Source organism: Pseudophryne corroboree, chromosome 2 (assembly GCF_028390025.1).
Source record: "Pseudophryne corroboree isolate aPseCor3 chromosome 2, aPseCor3.hap2, whole genome shotgun sequence".
Taxonomy (NCBI): Eukaryota; Metazoa; Chordata; class Amphibia; order Anura; family Myobatrachidae; genus Pseudophryne; species Pseudophryne corroboree.
Window position 1 is genome coordinate 84211763 of NC_086445.1, and position 23843 is coordinate 84235605.

General features: G+C 47.6%; 1 protein-coding gene across 2 annotated transcripts in view; it reads right to left on the minus strand.

Annotated features, from left to right (window-relative positions):
• Nucleotides 1-23843, minus strand: part of CCDC82 (coiled-coil domain containing 82) — a 178644-nt gene that overhangs the window by 117984 nt on the left and 36817 nt on the right. The gene's annotated exons all lie outside the window — the stretch shown is intronic.

Genomic DNA, 23843 nt, shown 5'->3' on the forward strand with positions numbered 1-23843 from the left:
GCCTATCAATTTACTAGGAACCAGGTGACACTGAGAATGCAGTCTATCAATTTACTAGGAACCAGGTGACATCACTTAGAATGCAGCCTATCAACCAACTAAGAACCAGTGACATCACTGAGAATGCAGCCTATCAATATACTAGGAACCAGGTGACATCACTGAGAATGCAGCCTATCAATTTATTAGGAACCAGGTGACATCACTGAGAATACAGCCTGTCAATTTATTGGGAACCAGTAACATCACTGAGAATGCAGCATATCAATTTATTAGGAACCAAGTGACATCACTGAGAATGCAGCCTATGAATTTACTAGGAACCAGGTGATATCACTGAGAATGCAGCCTATGAATTTACTAGGAACCAGGTGACATCACTAAGAATACAGCCTATCAATTTATTGGGAACCAGTAACATCACTGAGAATGCAGCCTATCAATTTACTAGGAACCAGGTGACATCACTGAGAATGCAGCCTATCAATTTACTAGGAACCAGGTGACATCACTGAGAATGCAGCCTATCAATTTATTAGGAACCAGGTGACATCACTGAAAATGCAGCCTATCAATTTACTAGGAACCAGGTGACACTGAGAATGCAGCCTATCAATTTACCAGGAATCAGGTGACATCACTGAAAATGCAGCCTATCAATTTACTAGGAACCAGGTGACATCACTGAGAATACAGCCTATCAATTTACAAGGAACTAATGACAGCACTGCTTATTAAATGGACAGACAAAATTCTCTTTGAGGTCCTTAAATATCTAAAAATGTATTCTACGCTTTGTGATGGTGGCGTGTATTCTTGTGCTGTTTCTTTTTAATGGCATCTTTGGAATCAGAAAGCAAAATCGAAAGATGAGAAATCAACGTCCATCGACTAAGATCAGTTCTAGGCTATGCCCATTGATAAACCGCTACCTTTGCTATTGTTTGTTAAACCGCCACCGGCTGAATTTGGCGTTTTTTATAGTTGTAATGGGGAAAAATGGGATGGAGTTTCTGTCCTCTAAAATCACGCCAGTATGCAAATCCACGCATAGTAAATTACCCCATTGTCTGATCACTGAATATACATAAAAAAGCATGCATGATTCTCCTGTTATTGCACCATCTTCTGGGAAATATTGTGATCTACAGTCTTGGGTTATGAAGGCAGGTCATCCTTTATGTAAGGTGTTAAGATGTGTACTGTCTTAAATTCTGTGGGGTTTTTTACCTACCCATAGAGGGCCTTGTTGGAAGTATGTGTTGAGGACATTACACACCATCGCAGGCTTTACAGTTACGACACCAAGATCGCGCCCGACGAGAATGCCGACAGCTCCGCTAGGGCTATTCCCACTCGTGGGTGTCCACGACACCCATAGAGTCGGGAAAAAAACCTGTTGCGAGTGCAGCAAGCCACCGATCCTGCAGCATGGCAAGTGCAGCGAGCCCGCAATGGGCTTTCTAGCACTCGTTCCGCTGCCGGCATTCTGACAGCCGGGATCCCATCCCCAACCCCTACAAACAGCTCAGACACTTGAACAGTGTACTCACTGTTACATACAGTGAGTATTTGGCCAGGGTGCTGAACAAAAAGGATAACAGATTTATAACTTAAGGTGGGTACACACTAGGCAACATGCTCGGTGAGAAACATCGCCTAATGTTTCCCTTACCGGGACGGTCCGCCCCACGGCGGGGATACACACTGTGCAGTATCACTGATATTGCACAGTGACATCATGCTACGGTTGGCTGGAGAATGCAGCTTTGGACGGTGAGTCCAAATTGAGGTGCATGCACAGCAAAGACTGAGGGTTGTTTAAGACTCGCGGGGCTGCGCATCAGTCGGTGGCGGCATACACACTGGGCGGAGGAGGGGGAAAAAATAGGATTTTCATACCTACCGGTAAATCCTTTTCTCTTAGTCCGTAGAGGATGCTGGGGACACTTCGAGAACCATGGGGTATAGACGGGATCCGCAGGAGACATGGGCACTTTAAGACTTTCAAATGGTGTGACCTGGCTCCTCCCTCTATGCCCCTCCTCCAGACTCCAGTTTAAGGAACTGTGCCCAGGGAGACAGACATTTCGAGGAAGGAATTTATTGTTAAACCACGGTGAGCATCTTACCAGCTCACACCTCAAGCATGCGGCAGACCATGGCATTCAACAGAACACAAGCCAACGGCATGAATAATTTGCAGCAATATGCTGTCAAAATCGTAACACAATCTGTGTGTAACCACAACCAATAACTACAGATACAGTACGAACTGGGACGGGCGCCCAGCATCCTCTACGGACTAAGAGAAAAGGATTTACCGGTAGGTATTAAAATCCTATTTTCTCATACGTCCTAGAGGATGCTGGGGACACTTCAAGAACCATGGGGTTATACCAAAGCTATAGAACGGGCGGGAGAGTGCGGACGACTCTGCAGCACCAAATTGACCAAACATGAGATCCTCAAAAGCCAGGGTCTCAAACTTGTAAATTTTCTAAAAGTGTTTGAACCCGACCAAGTAGCTGCTCGACAGAGTTGCAATGCCGAGACTCCTCCGGGCAGCCGCCCCGGATGAGCCCACCTTTTTGGTAGAGTGGGCTTTCACTGATTTCGGTAACGGCAATCCAGCCGTAGAATGAGCCATCTAAATTGTATGACTGATCCAGCGCGCAATAGTCTGCTTGGAAGCAGGATTTCCAATCTTGTTGGAAGCATACAGGACAAACAAAGCTTCTGTTTTCCTAAGTGGAGCCGTTCTGGTGACATAAATCTTCAAACCCCTGACAACATATAGAGAATTTGACTCTGCAAAGGCGTCAGTAGCCACCGGCACCACAATAGGCTGGTTCATGTGGAACGATGAAACCACCTTCTGCAGAAACTGTTGACGAGTCCTCAACTCTGCTCTATCTTCATGGAAGATTACATAAGGACTCTTGTGAGACAATGCCGCTAACTCAGACACCCGCCTTGCGAATGCTAAAGCCAATAACATGACTACTTTCCAAGTGAGAAATTTCAACTCCACCTGTAAAGGATCAAACCAATGTGACTGAAGAAACTGCAACATCACATTAAGATCCCATGGTGCCACTGGGGCACAAATGGAGGTTGGATATGCAAAACTCCTTTCACAAAAGTCTGAACTTCTGGAAAGGAGGCCAATTGTTTTTGAAAGAAAACCGATAAGGCCGAAATTTGTACTTTAATCAAGCCTAACTTTTGATCTGCATCCACACCTGCTTGCAGAAAATGGAGAAAACGCCCTAAATGAAATTCTTCCGTAGAAGCCTTCTTGGATTCACACCAAGATACATATTTTCTTCAAATACGGTGATAATGTTTTGATGTTACTCCTTTCCTTAGCTTGTAGAAGTGTAGGAATGACTTCACTGGGAATACCCTTATGGGTTAGGATCCAGCATACAACCGCCAAGCCGTCAAACTTAGCCGCGGTAAGTCGTGATATACGCACGGCCCCTGCTGTAACAAATCCTCTCGTAGAGAAAGAATCCAGGGATCTCCTATGAGTAATTCCTGAAGATCTGGATACCAAGCTTTCCTTGGCCAGTCTGGGACCATGAGGTTCGCCCGAATTTCCTTTTTTATGAACCCAGAACTTTTGGAACGAGAGAAAACATAAGGAATACATATACCGACTGAAAACACCCACGGTGTCACCAGTGCATTCCCTGTTCCTGTTTGAGGGTCCCTTGACCTGGAACTCTGAAGCTTCTTGTTGAGACGAGATGCCATCAATCCTACTTGAGGAAATCCCAATGACATGTCTTCGAAGACTACTTGGAAGAGGTCTCCCCTCTCCTGGATGGAGATCGTCTGCTGAGGAAGTCTGCTTCCCAGTCGTCCACTCCTGGAACGAACATTACTGACAAAACGCTTGTATGTTTTTCCGCCCCGCGGGAAAATCCTTGTGGCTTCTGCTGTTCTGTTTTTCGTTGTAGAAAATCGTTGTAAACGGCCCTTAACCCTAGACCGTTAATGTGGTGATCAGTTTCCTAACTTGACTATCTTCCTTGGAAGTTTTCCTCTTGAGTGACTGCCCCCCAGCCTCGGAGGCTTGCATCCGTGGTCACTAGGATCCAGTCCTGGATCCCGACCTTGCGCCCCTCTAGGAGGTGAGAACTGCACAGCCACCCCAGGAGTGAGATTCTTGTCTTGGAAGACAGGATTATCCTCCGGTGTAAGTGTAGATGGGAACCGGACCCCTTGTCCAACAGGTCCCTCTGGAACCTGCCAAACTGAGTGGCCTCGTAGGCCGCAACCATCTTTTCCAGCAACCGAATGTATTGATGAAATGACACTCTTGCTGGTCTCGGACTTTGTTTGACCAGACTCTGGATCTCCAGAGCCTTTTCCACTGGAAGAACAAAACTCCTTGTAGTTCTGTGTCTAGTATTATTCCCAAAATAGACAACCGTGTCGTTGGGACCAACAGTGATTCTGGCAAGTTCAGGAGCTAACCCTGTTGTTGAAGAACTGTCAGGGAGAGTGCAACATTTTGCACCAACTGGTTCCTTGAACTCGCCCTTATCAGGGAACCGTCCCAGTACGGGATAACTGTGACTCCTTACTAGCGACGGAGAAGTATCACTACCACCATAACCCTGGTGAAAATCCTTGGAGCCGTGGACAGACCCACGGCAACGTCTGAAATTGGTAATGACACCCCTGAATTGCAAACCTCAGGCAAGCCTAATGCGGAGGTTCTTTATGGGGTATATGCAATTGCGGTTGAATTCCCGAAATTGTCGAATTTCGTGATTTTTTCGCCAAAAAAAAATAATTCGACAATGCAATTCAGTACTTTCCGACAAAAAAACGGACTTTCAAAATTCGACTTTTTGAAATTCGACTTTTGACAAATTCGACTTTTTTGCAATGATACACATGCTGCAATTTGACCAAAGTCTATTCAATGGAAGTTTGGAAATTCGACAACAGTGCTTTTAGACAGTAAATTCGTCATTTTCAATCCGCCACACTTTGGATGGTGAAACTAATAAAAAAAATTTAAAACATGTTTTTTTTGTGTTTTTTTTTCTTGGTAACATCATATCTATTTATATTAGAAGGGATTAGGTATTTGGTTTGTCTTTTTTGGAGGCACAAGTATTATTTATATATTTTTAAAAATAATATTTTAATTTTTTTTGGATGGAATGGTACAATCCCTGAAAAAAATGGCGTGGGGTCCCCCCTCCAAAGCATAACCAGCCTCGGGCTCTTCGAGCTGGTCCTGGTTCTAAAAATGCGGGGAAAAATTTGACAGGGGATCCCCCGTATTTTTAAAACCAGCACCGGGCTCTGCGCCTGATGCTGGTGCAAAAAATACGGGGGACAAAAAGAGTAGGGGTCCCCCGTATTTTTCACACCAGCATCGGGCTCCACTAGCTGGACAGATAATGCCACAGCCGGGGGTCACTTTTATACAGTGCCCTGCGGCCGTGGCATTAAATATCCAACTAGTCACCCCTGGCCGGGGTACCCTGGGGGAGTGGGGACCCCTTCAATCAAGGGGTCCCCCCCCCCAGCCACCCAAGGGCCAGGGGTGAAGCCCGAGGCTGTCCCCCCCATCCAATGGCTGCGGATGGGAGGCTGATAGCCTTGAGTAAAATGACAAGAATATTGTTTTTTCCAGTAGTACTACAAGTCCCAGCAAGCCTCCCCCGCAAGCTGGTACTTGGAGAACCACAAGTACCAGCATGCGGGAGAAAAACGGGCCCGCTGGTACCTGTAGTACTACTGGAAAAAAAATACCCAAATAAAAACAGGAGACAGACACCGTGAAAGTAAAACTTTATTTCATACGTCGACACACACATACTTACCTATGTTCACACGCCGACATCGGTCCTCTTCTCCAAGTAGAATCCAGGGGCACCTGAAAATAAAAGATAAATATACTCACCTCAGCCATGGTCCAGAGATAAATCCACGTACTTGGCAAAATAAAAAACCGGACACCCGACCAACGGACTGAAAGGGGTCCCATGTTGACACATGGGACCCCTATCCCCGAATGCAGACAGACCTCTCAGTGACAGCTGTCACAGAAAGTTCTCTAAAGCCAATCAGGAAGCGCAACTTCGTTGCGCTCAACTGATTGGCTGTGCGCTGTCTGAACTCAGACAGCGCATCGCACAGCGCCCTCCATTATATTCAATGGTGGGAACTTTGCGGCTAGCGGTGAGGTCACCCGCCGGTCAGCGGCTGACCGCGGGTAACCCCCCGCAGACGGCAAAGTTCCCACCATTGCAAGTAATGGAGAGGCTTTGCGATGCGCTGTCTGACAGCTCAGACAGCGCACAGCCAATCAGGTGAGCGCCACGGAACTAGCGCTTCCTGATTGGCTGAAGGGACCTCAGTGACAGGAGTCACGTGGTGTCCCAGCATTCGGGGAAAGGGGTCTGATGTGTAAGCATGGGACCCCTTTCAGTCCGGCATGGTACGGGTGTTCGTTTTTTTTTGTTAACAAGTACGTGGATTATCTCCCGGACACTGGATTGAGGTGAGTATAATTTTTTTCACAGGTACCCCGGATCGTCGGAGACTGTGGCAGTCGGCGTGTCAACATAGGTAAGTATGTGTGTGTCGGCAGGTGTGTAATAAAGTTTTACTCTCAAGGTGTGTGTGTCCTGTTTTTATTTGGGTATTTTTTTTCCAGTAGTACTACAGGTACCAGCGGCCCGTTTTTCTCCCGCATGCTGGTACTTGTGGTTCTCCAAGTACCAGCTTGCGGGGGAGGCTTGCTGGGACTTGTAGTACTACTGGAAAAAACAATATTCTTGTCATTTTACTCAAGGCTATCAGCCTCCCATCCGCAGCCATTGGATGGTGGGGGACAGCCTCGGGCTTCACCCCTGGCCCTTGGGTGGCTGGGGGGGGGGGACCCCTTGATTGAAGGGGTCCCCACTCCCCCAGGGTACCCCGGCCAGGGGTGACTAGTTGGATATTTAATGCCACGGCCGCAGGGCGCTGTATAAAAGTGACCCCCGGCTGTGGCATTATCTGTCCAGCTAGTGGAGCCCGATGCTGGTGTATAAAATACGGGGGACCCCTACTCTTTTTGTCCCCCGTATTTTTTGCACCAGCATCAGGTGCAGAGCCCGGTGCTGGTTTTAAAAATACGGGGGATCCCCTGTCAATTTTTACCCCGCATTTTTAGAACCAGGACCAGCTCGAAGAGCCCGAGGCTGGTTATGCTTTGGAGGGGGGACCCCACGCCGTTTTTTTCCGGGTTTTTCCCCGTTTTTTTAATTCGCTGCAAAATCCGGCAAATCGGCCGTTTTTCGCCCGCGGGACTGTCGAATCCGTTTTTCACTGAATATGGTGAATTCCGGCAGCCACCTGCCGGAATTCACCTGTCGAATTGTGTCGAATTAAAAAACGGCGATAATTTGCCGCGATTCGCCGTGAATTGCATATACCCCTATGTCTACTGAGACCATGAAAAAAAAAAATTCTTTTTTTTTTCAGATTGGAGATCACTGCCCTGAGAGATTCCATCTTGGATTTGAATTTCTTCAAGCAGAAAATGAGGGATTTCAGATTTAGGATTGGTCTGACCGAGCCGTCTGGTTTCGGGACCACAAAGAGGCTTGAATAAAAATCTTCTCCCTGTTGTGACAGGGGAAAACCAGGTCAATGACCTGATCCTAATACAACCTTAGTATTGTGTCGCATACTACCTCCCCGTCCGGAGGAGAATTTCTAATTTGAAAAATTGGTGAGGGGAGACGTCTGGAAACTCCAGTATGTACCCTTGGGACACTATTCGTAAAAACCCACTGGTCTAGGTCCGTTCCAGGACTGACTGAAGAGTTTTTAGACGTGGCCCCACCGGTGTGGACTCCCGCAAGAGAGTCCCAGCGTCATGCGGTGGATGTGGCAGAACAGAGGATGATGTCTGCTCCTGTGATCTTGAAGAGGTTGCGGACCTCTTCCCTTTTCTCCCTCCTCTATCTGCAAAGAAAAGGGAATCTGTATCTATTGGGCCGAAATGACTGCATCCGACAATGATGCGTCATCATCCGTTGTGAGGGAACAAAGGGCAAGAAGGTAGACTTACCCGCGGCCTCTGCCGAGATCAATTTAACTAGGGCTTCACCAAACCAGTCTTCACCTTCATAGGGAAGAGACTCAATTTCTTCTCGGAGTCAATATCAGCAATCCATAGGTGAATCCACAACGCTCTCTTAGCCGAGACCACCATAGAATTGGGCCGCTAACCCAAGAGTCTCATATCCTTTGCAGTCACACGAAAGTATGCTGCAGTGTCCTTGATATGACCCAACGTAAGGAGTATCCTATCTCCTCACCAGGGTATCTATAACGGATGACCAGGTAACCGAACATTTTTGAATCCTACTACTCCCCCATGCACATGCAATGGCAGGTCTAACTGACGTATGCGTGGACACATACCTAGAATATAACGCAGGGTCCTACATATGATTCACTGGCTTTGTGACAGTGCCCCGTGCAGAACAGGCGGTGACTCCCACTGTATTCTATCCGCTCTGGGAAAAGAACAAACATTCGGAATCCTCTTGAGGATTTGAAACCATCATGTCAGGGCTGACCCAGACCTTATCAAAAAGAGCGATTCACCACATGAGAATGAGGAATGTAACTTTATTATAATTTTATCTGTATGTGTATACATGTGTACAACATATACATACCTACACACACACATACAAAGACCTCTCTATTCAGAACAGCAGGGTCCTCAGTGACGTTAATACTTCCTTCTCATACACTAATCATGTAGTAAATGCTCTTCTCTTTTTCTTTTTGGATCATTATGGTTGATATAGGAAGCCGCATCTGTGTCGGTATTAGGGAGTAGTAACTGGGCAAAACAACATTTTTGCGACCCCGATCTGAGGAAAATATAGCTATGAATATGCAACCTTACTATATATGGTTCCGGTATGAATGGTCGACCATGTTATGGTCGACAGTCATTAGGTCTACCACTATTGGTCGACATTGACATGGTCGACACATGAAAATGGTCGACATGATTATTTTTTTTGCAGGGGAGGCAGATATAACATGTGCAGAGAGAGATAGATTTGGGTGTGGTGAGTTCAATCTGCAATCTAATTTGCAGTGTAAAAATAAAGCAGCCAGTATTCACCCTGCACAGAAACAAAATAACCCACCCAAATCTAACTCTCTCTGCACATGTTATATCTGCCTGCCCTGCAGTGCACATGGGCCCTCATTCCGAGTTGTTCGCTCGCAAGCTGCTTTTAGCAGCTATACACACGCTAAGCCGCCGCCTACTGGGAGTGAATCTTAGCTTCTTAAAATTGCGTACGAAAGATTCGCAATATTGCGAAAAGACATCTCTGTGCAGTTTCTGAGTAGCTCGAGACTTACTCTGCCAGTGCGATCAGTTCAGTGCTTGTCGTTCCTGGTTTGACGTCACAAACACACCCAGCGTTCGCCCAGACACTCCTCCGTTTCTCCAGCCACTCCCGCGTTTTTCCAAGAAACTGTAGCGTTTTTCCCCACACGCCCATAAAACGGCCTGTTTCCGCCCAGAAACACCCACTTCCTGTCAATCACATTACGATCACCAGAACGAAGAAAAAAACGTGAGTAAAATACCTAACTGCATAGCAAATTTACTTGGCGCAGTCGCAGTGCGGACATTGCGCATGCGCACTAAGCGGAAAATCGCTGCGATGCGAAAAAATTTACCGAGCGAACAACTCGGAATGACCCCCATGGTTTTGCCCAACTGCTAAAAAATTTCCTGTTGTGATCAACTTGGAATTACCCCCATGGTTTTGCCCAATTGCTAAAAAATGTCCTGCTGCGATCAACTTGGAATTACCCCCATGTGCACTGCAGGGGAGGCAGATATAACATGTGCAGAGAGAGTTAGATTTGGGTGGGGTGTGTTCAATCTGCAATCTAATTTGCAGTGTAAAAATAAAGCAGCCAGTATTTACCCTGCACAGAAATAAAATAACCCACCCAAATCTAACTCTTTCTGCACATGTTATATCTGCCTCCCCTGCAGTGCACTTGGTTTTGCCCAATTGCTATCAAAAATCCTGCTGCGATCAACTTGGAATTACCCCCATGGTTTTGCCCAACTGCTAACAAAATTGCTGCTGCGATCAACTCAGAATTAGGCCCTATATAATGCCCCAAACTTGCAGCACTTTTATAATAAGAATTTACTTACCGATAATTCTATTTCTCGTAGTCCGTAGTGGATGCTGGGGACTCCGTCAGGACCATGGGGAATAGCGGGCTCCGCAGGAGACAGGGCACATCTAAAAAGCTTTTTAGGTCACATGGTGTGTACTGGCTCCTCCCCCTATGACCCTCCTCCAAGCCTCAGTTAGGTACTGTGCCCGGACGAGCGTACACAATAAGGAAGGATCTTGAATCCCGGGTAAGACTCATACCAGCCACACCAATCACACCGTACAACTTGTGATCTGAACCCAGTTAACAGTATGATAACAAAACGAAGTAGCCTCCGAAAAGATGGCTCACAACAATAGTAATAACCCGATTTTTGTAACAATAACTATGTACAAGCATTGCAGACAATCCGCACTTGGGATGGGCGCCCAGCATCCACTACGGACTACGAGAAATAGAATTATCGGTAAGTAAATTCTTATTTTCTCTAACGTCCTAGTGGATGCTGGGGACTCCGTCAGGACCATGGGGATTATACCAAAGCTCCCAAACGGGCGGGAGAGTGCGGATGACTCTGCAGCACCGAATGAGAGAACTCCAGGTCCTCCTTAGCCAGAGTATCAAAATTTGTAAAATTTTACAAACGTGTTCTCCCCTGACCACGTAGCTGCTCGGCAAAGTTGTAATGCCGAGACTCCTCGGGCAGCCGCCCAGGATGAGCCCACCTTCCTTGTGGAATGGGCATCTACATATTTCGTCTGTGGCAGGCCTGCCACAGAATGTGCAAGCTGAATTGTACTACAAATCCAGCGTGCAATAGACTGCTTAGAAGCATGAGCACCCAGCTTGTTGGGTGTATACAGTATAAACAGCAAGTCAGACTTTCTGACTCCAGCCGTCCTAACTATATATATATATATATATATTTTTAGGGCCCTGACCACGTCTAGTAACTTGGAGTCCTCCAAGTCCCTAGTAGCCGCAGGCACCACAAGAGGTTGTTTCAGGTGAAAACGCTGACACCCCTTCATGAAGAAACTGGAGACGAGTCCCAGTTCTGTCCTGTTCAAATGGAAAATTTTAATATGGGCTTTTGTAAGACAAAGCCGCCCATTCTGACAATCGCCTGGCCGAGGCCAGGGCTAACAACATGGTCACTTCCCATGTGAGATATTTGTCAACAGCATGGTCACTTTCCATGTGAGATATTTCAAATCCACAGATTTGAGCGGTTCAAACCAATATGATTTTAAGAAATCCCAACACTATGTTGAGATCTCACGGTGCCCCTAGGGGCACAAAAAAGCTGTATATGCAATACATCCTTTACAATCTGGACTTCAGGAACTGAAGTCAATTCTTTCTGGAAGAAAATCTACAGGGCCGAAATTTAAATGTTAATGAACCCCAATTTGAGGTCCAAAACACTCCTGTTTTCAGGAAGTGTAGAAATCGACCTAGTTGAATTTCCGTCGTGGAGCCTTCCTGGCCTCACCCACGCAACATATTTTCACCACATGTGGTGATGACGTTGTGCGGTCACCTCCTTCCTGGCTTTGACCAGGGTAGGTATGACCTCTTATGGAATGCCTTTTCCCCTCAGGATCCGGCATTCAACCGCCATGCCGTCAAACGCAGCCGCGGTAAGTCTTGGAATAGACATGGTACTTGCTGAATCAAGTCCCTTCTTAGCTCCCCAGGCCCTTAGTCCTCTGTGAGCATTTCTTGAAGTTCCGGGTACCAAGTCCCTCTTGGCCAATCCGGAGCCACTAGTATAGTTCATACTCCTCTATGTCTTATAATTCTCAATACCCTGGTTATGAGAAACAGAGGAGGGAACACATACACAGACTGGTACACCCACGGTGTTACCAGAACATCCGCAGCTATCGCCTGAAGGTCTCATGACCTGGCGGAATACCTGTCCCGTTTTTGTTCGGGCGGGACGCCATCATGTCCACCTTTGGTCTTTGCCAACGGTCCACAATCATGTTGAAAAACTTCCCTATGAAGTTTCCACTCTCCCGGGTGGAGGTCATGCCTGCTGAGGAAGTCTGCTTCCCAGTCGTCCACTCCCGGAAAGAACACTGCTGACAGTGCTATCACATGATTTTCCGCCTAGCGAAAAATCCTTGCAGTTTTCACTGCCCTCCTGCTTCTTGTGCCGCCCTTCTGTTTACGTGGGCGACTGCCGTGATGTTATCCCACTGGATCAATACCGGCTGACCTTGAAGCAGAGGTCTAGCTAAGTTTAGAGCATTATAAATTTGCTCTAAGCTTATTTATGTGGAGAGAATTCTCCAGACTTAATCACACTTCCCTGGAAATTTTTTCCCTGTGTGACTGTTCCCCAGCCTCTCAGGCTGGCCTCCGTGGTCACCGGCATCCAATCCTGAATGCCGAATCTGCGGCCCTCTAGAAGATGAGCACTCTGTAATCACCACAGGAGAGACACCCTTTTCCTTGGATATAGGGTTATCCGCTGATGCATCTGAGGATGCGATCCGGACCATTTGTCCAGCAGATCCCACTGAAGAGTTCTTGCGGGAAATCTGCCGAATGGAATTGCTTCGTAATAAGCCACCATTTTTACCAGGACTCTTGTGCAATGATGCACTGACACTTTTCCTGGTTTTAGGAGGATCCCGATTAGCTCGGATAACTCCCTGGTTTTCTCCACTGGGAGAAACACGTTTTTCTGGACTGTGTCCAGAATCTTCCCTAGGAACAGTAGACGTGTCGTCGGAAAAAGCTGCGATTTTGGAATATTTAGAATCCACTCGTGCTGTCGTAGAACTACTTAAGATAGTGCTACTCCGACCTCCAACTGTTCTCTGGACCTTGCCCTTATCAGGAAAGCGTCCATGTTTCTTTTAAGAAAAATCATCATTCCGGCCATTATCTTGGTAAAGACCCGGGGCGCCGTGGACCATCCAAACGGCAGCGTCTGAACTGATAGTGACAGTTCTGTACCAGGAACCTGAAGTACCCTTGGTGAGAAGGGCAAATTTGGACCTGTAGGTAAACGTCCCTGATATCCAGTGACATCATATCGTCCCCTTCTTCCTGGTTCGCTATCACTGCTCCGAGTGACTCCATCTTGATTTGAACGCTTGTATGTAAGTGTTCAAATATTTCAGATCTCACCGAGCCGGTTGGCTTCAGTACCACAATATAGTGTGGAATACTACCCCCTTCCTTGTTGTAAGAAGGGTACTTTGATTATCACCTGCTGGGAATACAGCCTGTGAATTGTGTGAGGGGGAGACGTCTCGAATTTCCAATGTACACCTGGGATATTACATGTAGGATCCCGGAGTTCCCTTGCGAGTGTTGCTGAAACTCTTGAGATGACCCCCTACCGCACCTGAGTCCGCTTGTACGGCCCCAGCGTTATGCTGCGGACTTGGCAGAAGCCGTGAGGAGCTTCTGTTCCTGGGAATGAGCTGCTTGCTGCAGTCTTCTTCCCTTTCCTCTCCCCCTGGGCAGATATGACTGGCCTTCGCCCGCCTGCCCGTATGGGGACGAAAGGACTGAGACTGAAAAGACTGTGTCCTTTTCTGCCAATATGTGACTCGGGGTAACAAAAGGTGGATTTTTCAGCTGTTGCCATGGCCACCAGGTCCAATGGACCGCCCCTTTATACGGCAATACTTCCATATGCCGTCTGGAATCTGCCTCACCTGACCACTGTCGTGTCTTCGTCTGGCAGATATGTACATCACATTTACTCTTTGATGCCAGAATGCAAATATGCCTCTGCGCATCACACATATATAGAAATGCATCCCTAAAATGCTCTATAGACAATAAAATCCTGTCCCTGTCAAGGGTATCAAAATTTTCAGTCAGGAAATCCGACCAAGCCCCCTCAGCGCTGCACATCCAGGCTGAGGCGATTGCTGGTCGTAGTATAACACCAGTATGTGTGTATATACTGTTATGATATTTTTCAGCTTCCTATCAGCTGGCTCCTTGAGGGCGGCCGTATCTGGAAACGGTAACGCCATGTTTTTTATATGCGTGTGAGCGCCTTGTCCACCCTAAGGTGTGTTTTCCAACTCGCCCTTACTACTGGCGGGAAAAAGGGTATACCGCCCATAACTTTCTGTCGGAGGAACCCCACGTATCATCACACACTTCATTTAATTTATCTGATTCAGGCAAAACTACAAGTAGTTTATTCCCACCCTACAAAATACCCTTATTTGTGGTACTTGTGGTATCAGAAATACGTAACACCTCCTTCATTGCCCTTAACATGTAACTTGTGGCCCTAAAGGAAAAATACGTTTGTTTCTTCACCGTCGACACTGGGGTCAGTGTCCGTGTCAGTGTCTGTCGACCGACTGAGGTAAATGGGCGTTTTTACAAGCCCCTGACGGTGTCTGAGACGCCTGGACCGATACTAATTTGTCCGCCGGCTGTCTCATGTCGTCAACCGGCTTGCAGCGTGTTGACATTATCACGTAATTCCATAAGTAAGCCATCCATTCTGGTGTCGACTCCCTAGAGAGTGACATCACCATTACAGGCAATTTTCTCCGTCTCCTCACCAACATTTTCCTCATACATGTCGACACACACGTACCGACCTACAGCACACACATACAGGGAATGCTCTGATAGAGGACAGGACCCACTAGCCCTTTGGGGAGACAGAGGGAGAGTTTGCCAGCACACACCAAAAGCGCCATAATGTATATAACAACCCTAGAAGGTGTTGTTTCTATATATGGGCTCTTAATATATAATTATATCGCCAATTTATGCCCCCCTTCTCTTTAACCCTGTTTCTGTAGTGCAGGGGAGAGTGGGAGCCTTCCTCACCAGCGGAGCTGGTCAGGAAAATGGCGCTGAGTGCTGAGGAGAATAAGCTCCGCCCCTTTCACGGCGGGCTTTTCTCCCGGTTATTAGGAAAACTGGCCTGGGTTAAATACATACATATAGCCTTAATGGCTATATGTGATGTATTTATTTGCCAAATAGGTATTTATATTGCTGCCCAGGGCGCCCCCAGCAGCGCCCTGCACCCTCCGTGACCGTGTCAGTGAGCCGTGTAGCAACAATGGCGCACAGCTGCAGTGCTGTGCGCTACCTCTCTGAAGACTGTGAAGTCTTCTGCCGCCTGTTTCCGGACCTCCGTTCCGCCGTCTTTCTTCAGCGTCTGTAAGGGGGATCGGCGGCGCGGCTCCGGGACGAACCCCAGGCTGACCTGTGTTCCGACTCCCTCTGGAGCTCAGTGTCCAGTAGCCTAAAACTTCAATCCTCCTGCACGCAGGTGAGTTGCAAGTCTCTCCCCTAAGTCCCTCGTTGCAGTGATCCTGTCGCCAGCAGGAATCACTGATTAGAAACCTAAAAAAAAACTTTACTAAACAGCTCCTTAAGAGAGCCATCCAGTTTGCACCCTTCTCGGACGGGCACAAAAACCTAACTGAGGCTTGGAGGAGGGTCATAGGGGGAGGAGCCAGTACACACCATGTGACCTAAAAAGCTTTTTAGATGTGCCCTGTCTCCTGCGGAGCCCGCTATTCCCCATGGTCCTGACGGAGTCCCCAGCATCCACTAGGACGTTAGAGAAATTGAACATATATTTCACATTTACTGCGCCCCCCCCCCCCCCCCCTCCATTTTACACCCTGATACTGTCAGCAGTGTGAGGAAGGACCAGCGTTTCTACCAGAGAAAATGGCGCTGGCTGTGTGAGCTGTGAGGGCTAAGCCCCCCCCCCCGCAATGGCGCGCTTCAGACCCGCTATTTCTGTTAATATCTTTATACTGGCGGGGGCTAGGACAGTGCCCCTGGCACCTATGTCCCCTGTTGCCAGTCTATATTGAGGTATACCTGCTGCCCAGGCCCCCCTCCTCCTGCACCCTGTAGTGCCTCTGTGTGGGAGCATGGTGCGCAGCGCGCCCGCTGTGCGGTACCTCATAAGCTGTCACTGAAGTCTTCTGATCTTCTTCTACTCACCTGTCTTCTGACTTCTGGCTCTGCAAGGGGGGTGACGGCGGGCTCTGGGAATGAACCCCTAGGCGTACCTAGTGTTCCAAACCCTCAGGAGCTAATGGTGTCCTGTAGCCAAAGCAGCAGATCCTTTAAACTCCCTAGAAGTAGGTCTGACTTCTCTCCCCTAAGTCCCACGATGCAGGGAGCCTGTTGCCAGCAGGTCTCCCTGAAAATAAAAAACCTAACATAAAGTATTTTCCGAGAAACTCAGTAGAGCTCCTCAGTGTACATCCAGTCTGCCTGGGCACAGATCTAAACTGGAGTCTGGAGGAGGGGCATAGAGGGAGGAGCCAGGTCCCACCATTTGAAAGTCTTAAAGTGCCCATGTCTCCTGCGGATCCCGTCTATACCCCATGGTTCTTGAAGTGTCCCCAGCATACTCTAGGACATATGAGAAATGAGCGATATAGTTTACTATATCGATAAGTGTGTACCCACCTATACACATATCATCTTTGTTATATTCTAATCATTTTTATAGTTATAACTCACCAAATTTGCAGTGGCCAGCTGGAGATACAGGGACTGTCAGGGAGAGAGCAGAGCTGAGGGAGCTATAAGCTCAGCTTTCCCTCTGTGATAGTCAGACTAGGGATGGCCATCGACCACCGATGATTCCTAAACATCAATGGTTTATGGCCGATGTTGAATGCTTTTGCCATCAACGGGAGAGAACCAGATGGTTTCCCTCCATCGATGGCACAGCATAGACAGATAAACATATGCAGGTTGAGTATCCCTTATCCAAAATGCTTGGGACCAGAAGTATTTTGGATATCGGATTTTTCCGTATTTTGGAATAATTGCATAGCATAATGAGATATCATGGCGATGGGACCTAAGTCTAAGCACAGAATGCATTTATATTTCATATACACCTTATACACACAGCCTGAAGGTCATTTAATACAATATTTTTAATAACTTTGTGTATTAAACAAAGTGTGTGTACATTGAGCCATCAAAAAACAAAGGTTTCACTATCTCACTCTCACTCAAAAAATTCTGTATTTCGGAATATTTGGATATGGGATACTCAACCTGTATCATTTTTTTCGACAATTTCAACATGTATAGACAGTTACTGTCGCTACATCGACGATATCTTCTTAATCTGGACTGGCACCATGTTACAGTTTGAAGACACCATGAAATCCATTAACATGATAAATTTACTTACATGTGTAGTCGAGAGACGATACATTATTTGGATGTACAAGTTATCTGACCAGAACTACGATTTGGAACAACGGTTTACATTAAGGCCACTGTTAGGAATACCACATTACATGGAAACAGTCATCACCTCTACTCCTCAAAGTGTGGATTACCTTTCTCACAATTCCCGTGCATATATCGAATTTGCAGTGAGCCGACAGATGCAGTCATCCAAATAGATAAAATGCCGACTTTTATTTACACAGGGGCTATAATCTGGCTACTTTAAACAGTGCTAAGCAGCGGGTATTATCCCTAAAATCGACAGGATACCTTGACAAAGGCAATTATAAAGAATAATAAAGATCAAGTGGTTTGGACACAGTTCACCACTACAAGTACTGGCCGTTGGTGACCGATAACAAGAAACTATCAATGTTAAAGGATGCAAGCATACTACCATCGTATAAACGTGGAACTAACATCAAGGACTTAGTAGTGCACAATAATATATCTAAACATGTTGTGGCACCTACTCATTTTCTGACACGTAAGCCTGGCAATTTTAAATGCACAGCCTGTACGACCTGCAGTGGTCTAGAGACTGGCAGTACCTTTGTTCACCAGATGTCGGATAAGAAATGTAATACAGCATTTTGGATAAGGGATACTCAACCTGTATCAAGTATCCATTGACTTGTACTAGCAGATTCATGGTCTATAAACATAAGATGTCCCTGCGGTAAACTATACGTTGGTAAAACCATCTGGCAATTAAAGGAAAAATAAGAATTTACTCACCGGTAATTCTATTTCTCGTAGTCCGTAGTGGATGCTGGGAACTCCGTAAGGACCATGGGGAATAGCGGGCTCCGAAGGAGGCTGGGCACTCTAGAAAGATCTTAGACTACCTGGTGTGCACTGGCTCCTCCCACTATGACCCTCCTCCAAGCCTCAGTTAGGTACTGTGCCCGGACGAGCGTACACAATAAGGGAGGATTTTGAATCCCGGGTAAGACTCATACCAGCCACACCAATCACACCGTACAACTCGTGATATGAAACACAGTTAACAGTATGAAACAATAGAGCCTCTCAACAGATGGCTCAACAATAACCCGATTTAGTTAACCATAACTATGTACAAGTATTGCAGATAAACCGCACTTGGGATGGGCGCCCAGCATCCACTACGGACTACGAGAAATAGAATTACCGGTGAGTAAATTCTTATTTTCTCTAACGTCCTAGTGGATGCTGGGAACTCCGTAAGGACCATGGGGATTATACCAAAGCTCCCAAACGGGCGGGAGAGTGCGGATGACTCTGCAGCACTGAATGAGAGAACTCCAGGTCCTCCTCAGCCAGGGTATCAAATTTGTAGAATTTTTGCAAACGTGTTTGCCCCTGACCAAGTAGCTGCTCGGCAAAATTGTAAAGCCGAGACCTCTCGGGCAGCCGCCCAAGATGAGCCCACCTTCCTTGTGGAATGGGCATTGACAGATTTTGGCTGTGGCAGGCCTGCCACAGTATGTGCAAGCTGAATTGTACTACAAATCCAACGAGCAATAGTCTGCTTAGAAGCAGGAGCACCCAGCTTGTTAGGTGCATATAGGATAAACAGCGAGTCAGATTTTCTGACTCTAGCCGTTCTGGAAACATATATTTTCAGTGCCCTGACAACGTCTAGCAACTTGGAGTCCTCCAAGTCCCTAGTAGCCTAGGCACCACAATAGGCTGGTTCAGGTGAAACGCTGACACCACCTTTGGGAGAAAACTGGGGACGAGTCCTCAATTCTGCCCTATCCATATGGAAAATCAAATAAGGGCTTTTACAAGACAAAGCCGCCAACTTTGATACTCGCCTGGCAGAAGCCAAGGCCAATAACATAACCACCTTCCACGTGAGATATTTCAGATCCACGGTTTTTAGTAGTTCAAACCAATGTGATTTTAAGAAACTCAACACCACGTTGAGATCCCAAGGTGCCACAGGAGGCACAAACGGGGGCTGACTCTGCAGCACTCCTTTTATAAATGTCTGAACTTCAGGTACTGAAGCTAGTTCTTTTTGAAAGAAAATCGACAGAGCCGAGATCTGTACCTTAATGGAACCCAATTTAAGGCCCATAGTCACTCCTGCTTGCAGGAAATGCAGAAATCGACCTAGTTGAAATTCCTCTGTTGGGGCCCTTTCGGCCTCACACCATGCAACATATTTTCGCCATATGCGGTGATAATGAGTTGCTGTAACCTCTTTCCTGGCTTTAGTAAGCGTAGGAATGACTTCCTCCGGAATGCCCTTTTCCTTCAGGATCCGGCGTTCAACCGCCATGCCGACAAACGCAGCCGCGGTAAGTCTTGGAACAGACAGGGCCCCTGCTGCCGCAGGTCCTGTCTGAGTGGCAGAGGCCATGGGTCCTCTGATATAAATTCTTGAAGTTCTGGGTACCAAGCTCTTCTTGGCCATCCACGAGTATCGTTCTTACTCCTCGCCTTCTTATTATTCTCAGTACCTTTGGTATGAGAGGCAGAGGGGAGAACACATAAACCGACTGGTACACCCACGGTGTTACCAGAGCGTCCATAGCTATCGCCTGAGGGTCCCTTGACCCGGTGCAATATCTTTTATAGCTTTTTGTTGAGGCGGGACGCCATCATGTCCACCTGTGGCCTTTCCCAATGGTGTACAATCCTATTGGAAGACTTCTGGAGGAAGTCCCCATTCTCCCGGGTGGAGGTCGTGTCTGTTGAGAAGATCTGCTTCCCAGTTGTCCACTCCGGGAATGAACACTGCTGACAGTGCTAACACATGATTTTCCGCCTATCGGAGAATCCTTGTGGCTTCTGCCATCGCCATCCTGCTTCTTGTGCCGCCCTGTTGGTTTACATAGGCGACTGCCGTGATGTTGTCTGATTGGATCAGTACCGGCTGGTTTTGAAGCAGAGGCCTTGCCGGCCTCAGGGCATTGTAAATGGCCCTCAGGTCCAGAATATTTATGTGTAGGGAAATAACCTGACTTGACCAAAGTCCCTGGAAATTTCTTCCCTGTGTGACTGCCTCCCAGCCTCAAAGGCTGGAATCCATGGTCACTAGGACCTAGTCCTGTATGCCGAACCTGCGGCCCTCTTGAAGATGGGCACTCTGCAGCCACCACCGTAGAGATACCCTGGTCCTTGGAGACAGGGTTATCAGCCTATGCATCGGAAGATGCGATCCGGACCACTTGTCCAACAGGTCCCTCTGAAAAGTTCTTGTATGGAACCTGCCTAATGGGATTGCTTCGTAGGAAGCTACCATTTTTCCCAGGACTCGCGTGCAATGATGCACCGCTACCTATTTTGGCTTCAGGAGGTCTCTGACTAGAGATGACAACTCCTTGGCTTTCTCCTCCGGGAGAAACACTATTTCTGGTTTATGTCCAGAACCATCCCCAGGAACAGTAGACGTGTCATAGGAACCAGCTGTGACTTTGGACTGTTTAGAATCCAACCATGCTGTTGTAGCACTTTCCAAAATAGTGCTACCCCGACTACCAACTGCTCCTTGGACCTCGCCCTTATAACGAGATTGTCCAAATACGGGATAATTACAACTCCCTTTTTTTTTTGAAGGAGTATCAACATTTCGGCCATTACCTTGATAAAACACCCTCGGTGCCATGTACAGTCCAAACGGCAGTGTCTGGACTTGGTAATGGTAATCCTGTACCACAAATCTGAGGTACTCCTGGCGAGGATGGTAAATGGGGACATGCAGGTAAGCATCCTTGATGTCCCAGGATACCATGTAATCCCCCTCGTCCAGGCTTGGAATAACCGCCCTGAGCGATTCCATCTTGAACTTGAATTTTTGTGTTCAAGGATTTTAAATATAAAATGGGTCACACCGAACCATGCGGTTTCGGTACCCCAACCCGTGTGGAATAGTAACCCCGTCCTTGTTGAAGTAGGGGCACCTTGAGTATTACCTGCTGGGAATACCGCTTATTAATTGCCTCTAGCACAGCCTCCCTGCCTGAGGGAGTTGTCAGCAAGGCATATTTTAGGAAACGGCTGGGGGGAGACATCTCGAATTCCAGCTTGTACCCCTGAAATACTACTTGAAAGAAACAGGGATCCACCTGTGAGCGAGCCCACTAATTGCTGAAATTTTTGAGACGGCCCCCCACCGTACCTGGCTACACCTGTGGAGCACCCGCGTCATGGTGTGGCCTCACAGGAGGCGGGGGAAGAATCTTGATTCTGGGAACAGGCTGACTGGTGCAGCTTTTTTCCCTCTACCCTTGTCTCTGTACAGAAAGGAAGCGCCATTTGACCCGCTTGCTTTTCTGAAGCCGAAAGGACTGTACCTTTGTCTGTGAGGAAACCTGAGGTAAAATTATTTCTTCCCAGCAGTTGCTGTGGATACGAGGTCCCAGAGACCATCCCCAAATAATTCCTCACCCTTATAAGGCTCTCTATGCGCTTTTTAAGTCAGCATCACCTGTCCAGTGACAGGTCTCTAATACCCTCCTGACAGAATGGACATTACATTTATTTTGGATGCCAGCCGGCAAAATATCCCTCTGTGCATCCCCCATATATAAGACGACGTCTTTAATATGTTTTTATGTTTTCCAACTAGTATCCCTGTTTGACAGGGTCACCGACCACGCTGCAGCAGCACTATCTGCAGGTCTCAGTCTAGTACCTGAGTGTGTAAATACAGACTTCAGGATAGCCTCCTGTTTTTTATCAACAGGTACCTATTAAAGTGGCCGTATCCTAAGACGGCAGTGCCACCTTTTTTGACAAACGTGTGAGCGCCTTATCCACCCTAGGGGATATCTCCCAGCGTAACTTATCCACCTGGCGGGAAAGGGTACGCCATCAGTAACTTTTTATAAATTACCAGTTTCTTAACAGGGGAACCCACGCTTTCACACACTTCATTTATTCATCTGATGGGGGAACAAAACACTGCCTGTTTTTTCTCCCCAAACCTAAAACCCATTTTTAGAGGTGCTTGGGTTAAAGTCAGAAATGTATAACACATTTTTTATTGCCGGGATCACGTCACGGATGTTCCTAGTGGATTGTGTATATGTCTCCACCTTGTCGACACTGGAGTCAGACTCCGTGTCGACATCTGTGTCTGCCATCAGAGAGAGCGGGCGTTTTTGAGCCCCTGATGGCCTTTGAGACGCCTGGGCAGGCGCGGGCTGCGAAGCCGGCTGTCCCACAGCTGTTACGTCATCCACCCTTTTATGTAAGGAGTTGACACTGTCGGTTAATACCTTTCACCTATCCATCCACTCTGGTGTCGGCCCCACAGGGGGCGACATCACATATATCGGCCTCTGTTCTGTCACCATATAAGCCTCCTCATTCAACATGTCGACACAGCCGTACCGACACACCGCAGACACACAGGGAATGCTCTAAACGAGGACAGGACCCACAAAAGCCCTTTGGGGGGACAGAGTAAGAGTATGCCAGCACACACCAGAGCGCTATATATATACAGGGACTAACTGAGTTATGTCCCTAATAGCTTTTATATAATATACTGTATACAGTGCCAATTTTAATGCCCCCCCTCTCTTTTCCCTCTTACTGTACTGTAGAATTGCAGGGAAGAGCCAGGGAGTTTCCCTCCAGCCGAGCTGTGAGGGAAAAATGGCGCCAGTGTGCTGAGGAGATAGGCTCCGCCCCTTTTTCGCGGCCTATTCTCCCGTTTTTTATGGAATTCTGGCAGGGGTATTTACCTCATATATAGCCCCTGGGGCCATATATTGAGGTATTTTAGCCAGCCAAGGTGTTTTTATTGCTGCCTCAGGGCGCCCCCCCCAGCGCCCTGCACCCTCAGTGACCGGAGTGTGAAGTGTGTGAGAGGAGCAATGGCGCACAGCTGCAGTGCTGTGCGCTACCTTGGTGAAGACAGAGTCTTCATGCCGCCGATTTTCCGGACCATCTTCTTGCTTCTGGCTCTGTAAGGGGGACGGCGGCGCGGCTCCGGGACCGAACATCAAGGCTGGGCCTGCGGTCGATCCCTCTGGAGCTAATGGTGTCCAGTAGCCTAAGAAGCCCAATCCGGCTGCAAGCAGGCGAGTTCGCTTCTTCTCCCCTTAGTCCCTCGCTGCAGTGAGCCTGTTGCCAGCAGGTCTCACTGAAATAACAAATTCTAAGACTATAACTTTCTAAGAGCTCAGGAGAGCCCCTAGTGTGCATCCAACCTCGGCCGGGCACGAAATCTAACTGAGGCTTGGAGGAGGGTCATAGTGGGAGGAGCCAGTGCACACCAGGTAGTCTAAGATCTTTCTAGAGTGCCCAGCCTCCTTCGGAGCCCGCTATTCCCCATGGTCCTTACGGAGTTCCCAGCATCCACTAGGACGTTAGAGAAATATAGCCATGCACCGTTCCAGTATTCGTGTAGCTCTAGATGGTAAGGGATCAGAGCAACTGGTTGCGCGACACTTTAAAGAGTGTCATCATTC